We start from the raw sequence: 10193 nt of genomic DNA on the forward strand, positions 1-10193 counted from the left end.
TCAGAGGGAGCTACAGATTTCATTATTTTTTCTAAACAGCCTATTTAATATTCTACTTCCAGAATCCCATGACAGTTCAAGCTAATATGACTAAAAAAAAGTTGCCGACCGCAGCTTTAATTCAAAAACAGTCTTGGTGTCATTGTCATCGTTACATTAGCTTTGGGTTTTTCTTGACTTGAAATTAAAATGAAAACGCACAGAGATGACATTACAACATGTAGAATTTACTAAGTAAATATTGAACAACACTTATTCAATAATCCAATATCAACAATTCACATAGATTTTTACACTCGGGCACTCATTTCAATGAGTACAAAAGGTATGGTCTCAGGTCAGTTGTAAGCCTTCATTAGTGACCATTATCACTTCAAGTTTTGTATAGATTTGTAAAGATGAACACCACCACAACCAAACAAGACTGTGCTTGTATAGCTGTGTAAACCTGATTGAATCGTTACCTCTAGTTCTGAAAAGTTTGTACTTTTCAGGGTGCTGAAAATCTACAAATCTAAAGTATCTACAGGACAACTGTCCTAAATGTTATCTACACACAGTACATACTTACTACTATAAATATCAGAGAGAGAGAGAGACAGAGAGAGAGAGAGAGAGAGAGAGAGAGAGAGAGAGAGATCTATCTATCTAGCTATTACTTCTGGCTACTGCTAGCTAGTTAGCGATAGCACCGGAAGGAGTGGATCACACACTCGAGAGAGCGGAAGTAGAACGGGAGTAGAGTCTTGCACAGAGCGAATTATTCACAGAGCGAATTGGCTAACAGACGAGCCTGGGACGCAGTGCACGTGAGCAACATGTTTAGTGACAGCAAGTGGACAGTGACAACGGTGAGTTCATACACTAAGAGTGACTTTAGTTTTCTCTTCTGACCATCATGCAGCTATTCATTTAGTCATAGAGTGAAATTAGTTGCATAGTTGAGCATCTAGTGCTAACTAATAGGCTACTAGACGAGCCTGGTGCTCGCGCCGGCTGCGTGGGCCGGAGGACAGAGGACAGCCGCGGTTGTCCTCCTCTGTTCTCTTGTTCTCCGGCTCACAGAGACTCTGCGGAGCACCAGGCTCGGCCCCGTGGGTCACGCTCCTCGACGGCTCCGTCACGAGACGTCGATGGGCTACCGACGGAGAGGCTCCATTATTGATTCAGGGTTGCTCAAAGTTAACCTGGAAAGAAGCACAAGTTCCTTAGACCATTTGATTAAACAAAACAAAGGCCAGACGTGTCGTTGATCACATGAACTTCTGCACAGATTGATCTCTGAAGACACAACTCCTTCCTCTGACCCATTTCGAAGACTGACCATTTCTAACAAACAAAAAAGCTTTTTCATGATCACCATAACTTAGGTCTGTCTCAGGAGTTGAAGTCCTTCATGAAAATGATGTTTTGTAACCGTTGAATGTCAAAGGTGAACACACCTGTAAGTGGTTGTTGTGGCCGAGAGGTTAAGGCGATGGATTAGAAATCCATTGGGGTCTCCCCGCGCAGGTTTGAGTCCTGCCGACAACGATAAAATTATTGACCCAGGGTTGCTAAAAGTTAACTTAGAAAGAAGCATGCATGGGTTCGAATCCCATTCTCGGATTGTTTGTTAGTTCTTATTCCACTTCTTACAAGCAGGCTTTTCAAACAATGACTTTGTTGCAATATTTTTATTTGCCTACACAAAGTTCATTTGGGCGATTGAATCTATCATGAAGAATTTTGAGTGTGACTTCAGGCTAATGTGAAAGAGCTTTCTTTCTTTCAGTTTGCATCCACCTTTGCTACGTGCAGCTGTTAATCATTTCCTCCACAGAGGACAAGAACAAAGGAAAGACGACTGGGGAATGCAGGCGTCGATCCCGCTACCTCTCACATGCGAAGCGAGCGCTCTACCATTTGAGCTAATTCCCCTTCGATTGATGTATTCTTAGAGCTTCCAAATTAATGAACCATTTCTGACCAAACGATCATTTCCTTGATACATCAAAAGGAATAGATCTCACAACTGAAGCTTGTTGGTTTTTCTCAGAGTTTTTCAGAGTGGTTGAATGTATCAAGTAGAGTCTTGCATTCGATCAGTGAGACATGGAAAATCCGTAGTGTTTCATGGTTTGGCAGATTCTTTTTTCTTTCCGTTTTAAAACATTAGTTGGTTTGTCTTTATAAGATGATCATTAAGACCTCTCACCAGAAGAGCACCTAAAAAATTTCTGAGGAGTGTGGACATAAATCCCGCCACATTTTGCCTGGAAAGCAAGCCCTTTATAATTTGACCTAATTTGCCTTCCACATTTGGGTATATACTGAAGAGATTGTAATAACCCCAACCTTAAATTTGACTTATCCTAAGTGCAATTGCTTTTGTTTCGCCCAATTTTAAATCAAATAACCTCAAACATTCCTACATGAAACCACATTTAGATAATAATGATTCTATTTTTGTGACAGGAGGATAAATTCATACCCTCTGCATGCAAGGCCATTGTATCTAATGAGGCTCCAATTTTGAGATCAAAATTATACCAGCTGTAGTTTAAGATGGAAATTTTTATGGTCAAACTTATAAGAGAGAGGACGAGGTGGCCGAGGTGGCCGAGAGGTTAAGGCGATGGACTGCATAATTTATATATATATAAATTATGATAGGCTACAAAAAAGTGATCACAGCCAAATATGACAAAAGATTAGGCTAGCCTTTCATTTCTGACAGCTGAACATTGCACATCTACTAACCTTAAAACAAAATAAACGAGAGCAACAACCGTCTTTTTTTTTCTTCTTAAAAGATGTTTTATGTTATTTTCATATAATTTGCTGATGGCAATTATAGAATGTGAGTGCTTGTGTTATATTGAAAGCGAGGCTAGGTGTGTCTATGAATATAGACAACAGTGAGGTTTTTTTTTAGGTGCTGTACAAGCAAATCATAGCGTCTCTGTACAATGACAGAGGCCTTTAGGTAACACTTCACAATACTGACTGTGTATTAGAGTGTACATTCCGTTCACTTATTTCCTACTTTGCCCGGACTTCCAGTGTAGCCTAACTCCTGGCCAATTCCCACCTTCTCCAGTCTTACAGCATAACTCGCCGCAACACTTACCATGTAATACGCGAAACTACCCCAACTTTTGCTCTTTGCTCATGGCGGATGTGTATGTATACATGTCAGCGGACAAGCCTCATACTTATTCCAGGGATTTATTATGTTTGTCTTACAGCCTTGTATGATTGGGAATAAGAATATGTTGAGAAATGGACAAAACAAAGTGTCCCTGACATAAAATAACAGAGTTCCACTGATTTTTCTTATTCATGTTGTTCCTTCATTTAGCTAATACTACTACTGCTTTGATTACCCACTGAAGCCTCTTCCTGTCTGCCTCAGTGAAAGTCCCAGCGGGCTCTAAATACAAGGTCTTCAGCAGTTTGGTGTGTAGATTGTTCAATCTGGACAATGTGGTGGTCCTCCTCACTTTTGGGCCCATGTCAGGATTGCTGGAGATTACAGTAAAATACACCCTGACATAGCCTACAGTTAAGAGTGAACATGTCAGACCCTGTAATGTGACCTTGCATTTTTCTATTTTGGAGCCAAAATGTTGCAGGTGTGCAGACAAAGTGGAGTACCATTTTAATGGTTTGAATGTGTTAAAACAAAACAACTCATGTCTGTGTGGCATGTGTTTAACTAATAGAACTAGCACTTGAACCTAAACGCAAAACTCAGGAACCAAAGGAGTACCCAGTAAACAAAATAGTACAAACAACAAAAAACACTTGATTCAAAACACAATCTCAACAGAACTATAAAACACGCACACACACTGGTAGCAATTCAAACATTCCCTTTCATAACTATAACTAACTTAACTAACTAACTAACAGAATAACCACAAAAAGAAACCATTAACAATTATGAACCAAAAAAGAAAATATTTTCAGTTAACTAATCACGTCATCATGTGATTGACTGTTGCAGAATCAAACGTCTTCAAGCTGCTCTGATTGGCTGTCGCAGGATCAAAGGTCTTCAGGCTGCTCTGATTGGCTGTCGCAGGATCGAACGTCTTCAGGCTGCTCTGATTGGCTGTTGCAGAATCAAACGTCTTCAAGCTGCTCTGATTGGCTGTCGCAGGATCAAAGGTCTTCAGGCTGCTATGATTGGCTGTCGCAGGATCAAAGGTCTTCAGGCTGCTCTGATTGGCTGTTGCAGGATCAAACATCTTCAGGCTGCTCTGATTGGCTGTTGCAGGATTAAAGGTCTTGAAGCTGCTCTGATTGGCTGTCGCAGGATCAAAGGTCTTCAGGCTGCTCTTATTGGCTGTCGCAGAATCAAACGTCTTCAGGCTGCTCTGATTGGCTGTCGCAGGATCAAAGGTCTTCAGGCTGCTCTGATTGGCTGTTGCAGGATCAAACATCTTCAGGCTGCTCTGATTGGCTGTCGCAGGATTAAAGGTCTTCAGGCTGCTCTGATTGGCTGTCGCAGGATCAAAGGTCTTCAGGCTGCCCTTATTGGCTGTCGCAGGATCAAAGGTCTTCAGGCTGCTCTGATTGGCTGTCGCAGGATCAAACATCTTCAGGCTGCTCTCATTGGCTGTTGCAAGATCATTGTTTTCAGGCTGCTCTGATTGGCTGTCGCAGGATCAAACATCTTCAGGCTGCTCTGATTGGCTGTCGCAGGATCAAAGGTCTTCAGGCTGATCTGATTGGCTGTCGCAAAATGAAAGGTCTTCAGGTTGCTCTGATTGGCTGTCGCAGGAGCAAACATCTTCAGGCTGCTCTGATTGGCTGTCGCAGGATCAAAGGTCTTCAGGTTGCTCTGATTGGCTGTCGCAGGAGCAAAAATCTTCAGGCTGCTCTGATTGGCTGTCGCAGGATCAAACATCTTCAGGCTGCTCTGATTGGCTGTCGAAGGATCAAAGGTCTTCAGGCTGATCTGATTGGCTATCGCAAAAAAAAAAGGTCTTTAGGTTGCTCTGATTGGCTGTCGCAGGAGCAAACATCTTCAGGCTGCTCTGATTGGCTGTCGCAGGATCAAAGGTCTTCGGGCTGCTCTGATTGGCTGTCGCAGGATCTAACGTCTTCAGGCTGCTCTGATTGGCTGTTGCAGGATCAAAGGTCTTGAGGCTGATCTGATTGGCTGTTGCAGGATCAAAGGTCTTCAGGCTACTCTGATTGGCTGTCGCAGGATCAAAGTTCTTCAGGCTGCTCTGATTGGCTGTCGCAGGATCAAACATCTTCAGACTGCTCTGATTGGCTGTCGCAGGATTAAAGGTCTTCAGGCTGCTCTGATTGGCTGTCGCAGGATTAAAGGTCTTCAGGCTGCTCTGATTGGCTGTCGCAGGATCAAAAATCTTCAGGCTGCTCTGATTGGCTGTCGCAGGATCAAAGGTCTTCAGGCTGCTCTGATTGGCTGTCGCAGGATTAAAGGTCTTCAGGCTGCTCTGATTGGCTGTCGCAGGATCAAAAATCTTCAGGCTGCTCTGATTGGCTGTCGCAGGATCAAACATCTTCAGACTGCTCTGATTGGCTGTCGCAGGATTAAAGGTCTTCAGGCTGCTCTGATTGGCTGTCGCAGGATTAAAGGTCTTCAGGCTGCTCTGATTGGCTGTCGCAGGATCAAAAATCTTCAGGCTGCTCTGATTGGCTTTCGCAGGATCAAAAATCTTCAGGCTGCTCTGATTGGCTGTTGCAGGATCAAAGGTCTTCAGGCTGCTCTGATTGGCTGTCGCAGGATCAAACATCTTCAGGCTGCTCTGATTGGCTGTCGCAGGATCAAAGGTCTTCAGGCTGCTCTGATTGGCTGTCGCAGGATCTAACGTCTTCAGGCTGCTCTGATTGGCTGTCGCAGGATCAAAGGTCTTCAGGCTGATCTGATTGGCTGTCGCAGGATCAAAGGTCTTCAGGCTACTCTGATTGGCTGTCGGGTCCGGGTACCAAAGTATAATCCGTTTTTCTGTCAAAACAAAAAAATGAAAAAACGGAAATAGGTGTCCTTTTTCCATTTTTCGTTTTAAACCAAAAACGGATTTTTCTGTCTTCCTAAAAAAAACGAAAAACCAAAATAAATTAACGGACAAAATTTGGTTTTTGGAAATTACTTTTTTCATTTTTCGTGTCTTACATTCCAACATGACGGCCGGCAGACCGGAAGCGGAAGTAACGCCAAAATAAAAGTAGCGTGCTAATTTAATATCAAACATATTTTCCGCGTTTTATACACCCATTGTAGGTAGTAGACTGCATTTATTTTAGTTAAGTGGAACTACAACAGCTGGTTGTTTGGGAGAACGTCATAGGCTATATAAATTATGATAGGCTACAAAAAAGTGATCACAGCCAAATATGACAAAAGATTAGGCTAGCCTTTCATTTCTGACAGCTGAACATTGCACATCTACTAACCTTAAAACAAAATAAACGAGAGCAACAACCGTCTTTTTTTTTCTTCTTAAAAGATGTTTTATATTATTTTCATATAATTTGCTGATGGCAATTATAGAATGTGAGTGCTTGTGTTATATTGAAAGCGAGGCTGGGTGTGTCTATGAATATAGACAACAGTGAGGTTTTTTTTTAGGTGCTGTACAAGCAAATCATAGCATCTCTGTACAATGACAGAGGCCTTTAGGTAACACTTCACAATACTGACTGTGTATTAGAGTGTACATTCCGTTCACTTATTTCCTACTTTGCCCGGACTTCCAGTGTAGCCTAACTCCTGGCCAATTCCCACCTTCTCCAGTCTTACAGCATAACTCGCCGCGACACTTACCATGTAATACGCGAAACTACCTCAACTTTTGCTCTTTGGCGGTTGTGTATGTATACATGTCAGCGGACAAGCTTCACCCTTAATCCAGGGATATATTATGTTTGTCTTACAGCCTTGTATGATTGGGAATAAGAATATGTTGAGAAATGGACAAAACAAAGTGTCCCTGACATAAAATAACAGAGTTCCACTGATTTTTCTTATTCAGGTTGTTCCTTCATTTAGCTAATACTACTACTGCTTTGATTACCCACTGAAGCCTCTTCCTGTCTGCCTCAGTGCAGGTCCCAGCGGGCTCTCAATACAAGGTGCTCAGCAGTTTGGTGTCTAGATTGTTCAATCTAGACAATGTGGTGGTCCTCCTCACTGTTGGGCCCATGTCAGGATTGCTGGAGATTACAGTAAAATACACCCTGACATAGCCTACAGTTAAGAGTGAACATGTCAGACCCTGTAATGTGACCTTGCATTTTGCTCCTTTGGAGCCAAAATGTTGCAGGTGTGAGGACAAAGTGGAGTACCATTTTAATGGTTTGAATGTGTTAAAACAAAACAACTCATGTCTGTGTGGCATGTGTTTAACTAATAGAACTAGCACTTGAACCCAAACGCACAACTCAGGAACCAAAGGAGTACCCAGTAAAAAAAATAGTACAAACAACAAGATACACTTTTTTCAAAACACATTCTCAACAGAACTATATAACACGCACACACACTGGTAGCAATTCAAACATTCCCTTTCATAACTATAACTAACTTAACTAACTAACTAACAGAATAACCACAAAAAGAAACCATTAACAATTATGATCCAAACAAGGAAATATTTTCAGTTAACTAATCACGTCATCATGTGATTGGCTGTTGCAGAATCAAACGTCTTCAGGCTGCTCTGATTGGCTGTCGCAGGATCAAAGGTCTTCAGGCTGCTCTGATTGGCTGTCGGGTCCGGGTACCAAAGTATAATCCGTTTTTCTGTCAAAACGAAAAAATGAAAAAACGGAAATAGGTGTCCTTTTTCCATTTTTCGTTTTAAACCATAAACAGATTTTTCTGTCTTCCTAAAAAAACGAAAAACCCAAATCAAATAACAGACAAAATTTGTTTTTTGGAAATTACTTTTTTCATTTTTCGTTTCTTACATTCGAACATGACGGCGGGTAGACCGGAAGCGGAAGTAACGCCAAAATAAAAGTAGCGTGCTAATTTAATATTAAACATATTTTCCGCTTTTTATACACCCATTGTAGGTAGTAGACTGCATTTATTTTAGTTAAGTGGAACTACAACAGCTGGTTGTTTGGGAGAACGTCATAGGCTATATAAATTATGATAGGCTACAAAAAAGTGATCACAGCAAAATATGACAAAAGATTAGGCTAGCCTTTCATTTCTAACAGCTGAACATTGCACATCTACTAACCTTATAACAAAATAAACGAGAGCAACAAATTTGTCCTCTAATTTTTCCAGTCTGGGACATTGGACAAAGAGGTGGTAGACTGTCTCTGACCGAGGGCAGAACGGACAGGAGACATCCAATGGAGGATCGTACATGGGGCCATAGCTACAAACAGGTATCTGGTGCACCTCGATCCTGGCACAGGGGATGGCTGTCCGTTCTGCCCTCGGTCAGAGACAGTCTACCACCTCTTTGTCCAATGTCCCAGACTGGAGGCGCTGTTCAGACAGCTGCAGAGGTGGTTTCAGGGGTTAAGTGAGGGTTTCTCCTCCAGCCTGTTCATCTTTGGGCCACATTATTGTGCAAGGAGGAAGGCTGTACTTCAGTTGATTAAAGGGATAATCCGGAGTAAAATGCACTTTAGATCCATTTACGGGATGTTGGGAGTACATATATTGAGTTGACATCAAAATCATGTCATTCGGATGTGTTCTGAGAATTTCGATTTGACCGTTTTTAGCCAAAAGTCGTTAGCCTGGAAGTGAGAGAGGCATATCATGTCACCGCTACAAAACTCTATTTTTATACCTCTTCTACAGCTCCAAACAAAATAACACTTACGTGGTAGTGAGTAGAGGGTCCCTAAAGCCAAACCGAAGTGTCCCGAGGTCTTCATGTGGTCGGATATAGAGTCCAGAATGAATTTAATCAAGCCAGTACCTTTCCGGAAATGTTGCTGCTGCAGCTGCTGCTGAAGACCGTGGTGAAGTTGGTTTGATGTTGGATATTGGACAGATATTCAAAATAAGGAAATAAGGTGTCTTTTTTTTCAAACCTGCTTTTAAACATGTATAGCACTTTGTGCTACATGTTAATGTATGAAAAGTGCTTTATAAATAAAGTTTGATTTGATTTTGACCAGAGGCCCTACGGGTGGGGCGAGAAGCCTGTCTGCGTCTGCGTCTTCTAGAATAGAAAAATACTTTATCCATCCCCCAATGGGGGAAATTTAAATGAGTCAAGTAGCTCAAAAAGAAATGATTATTATTTACAATGATTGTATATCAAAATATTATATATAATACTAGATTCTCCGAAATGTTGGGTATGCATCATGAGGTTACTACTCATATTCAAACTACCCAAGATGCAACGTAACGTGACGTCGCTGATCGGTCTCACTTAGCATGTAGCAGTAGCATCAACAGATCCCTGATCAGGGTTTTGTGAGTCCGGGACTGCAGAGCTGTAGCTTCAGCTTCAGACATTCAGGCAGGTTTACTCTGCAAAGATTCCCTTTCTTTCCTTCAGCTGCTTTGATGTTTTAAATCATCAGGCTTTTTCTCTTAACGATTCCCTGTTATATTTTGGTGGGATAGCAGCACACCCACTATGCGCTTGGTAATCACAAAGAGTGACGCCACACTTGTGCTGACAGAGGAAGTGTGCTTATGGAAGATGAGCCAGATGCAGACAGATGTTTTCTACCTGTGGACACGTAATCAGAACCAGAATTTATTGCCAAGTAGGTTTGCACTTACAAGGAATCTGACTTGGTGTCGTTGGTGCAGACGATATAGATATATATACAGAATCTATCTATCTATCTATCTATCTATCTATCTATCTATCTATCTATCTATCTATCTATCTATCTATCTATCTATCTATCTATCTATCTAGATCTATATAAAAGGTTGGACCTCCCAAAACCTGCTCTCCAGTCATCGACCCACACAAACCCCTGATCAAGGATCTGTTGATGCTACTGCTACATGCTAAGTCATGGACAGAAACTGCGACATTTTTCAGTAAAACTGACCAACATGAATAACGGATTCATTCTCTGGAAAATCAATAACGGAGTGAAATAATGTTTTCAGTTCCACAATTGTGTGATGACAACAGCACAGAAATGTTATGACATCACAAAAGCAATATTCACAAGATGGAATGTCATAGATGACATCACAGCGATGTCATCAGTGACATCACCGTGAT

The 10193-nt window shown here is 41.7% G+C and overlaps 1 non-coding gene across 1 annotated transcript; it reads left to right on the forward strand.

Annotated features, from left to right (window-relative positions):
- The first annotated feature begins 1451 nt into the window (after positions 1-1451).
- Positions 1452-1533, forward strand: trnas-aga (transfer RNA serine (anticodon AGA)). Its single transcript has one exon. It is a non-coding gene; the product is annotated as a tRNA-Ser (tRNA).
- The last annotated feature ends 8660 nt before the right edge of the window (positions 1534-10193 follow it).

The sequence above is a fragment of the Odontesthes bonariensis genome, chromosome 11 (genome assembly GCF_027942865.1).
Source record: "Odontesthes bonariensis isolate fOdoBon6 chromosome 11, fOdoBon6.hap1, whole genome shotgun sequence".
NCBI lineage: Eukaryota > Metazoa > Chordata > Actinopteri > Atheriniformes > Atherinopsidae > Odontesthes > Odontesthes bonariensis.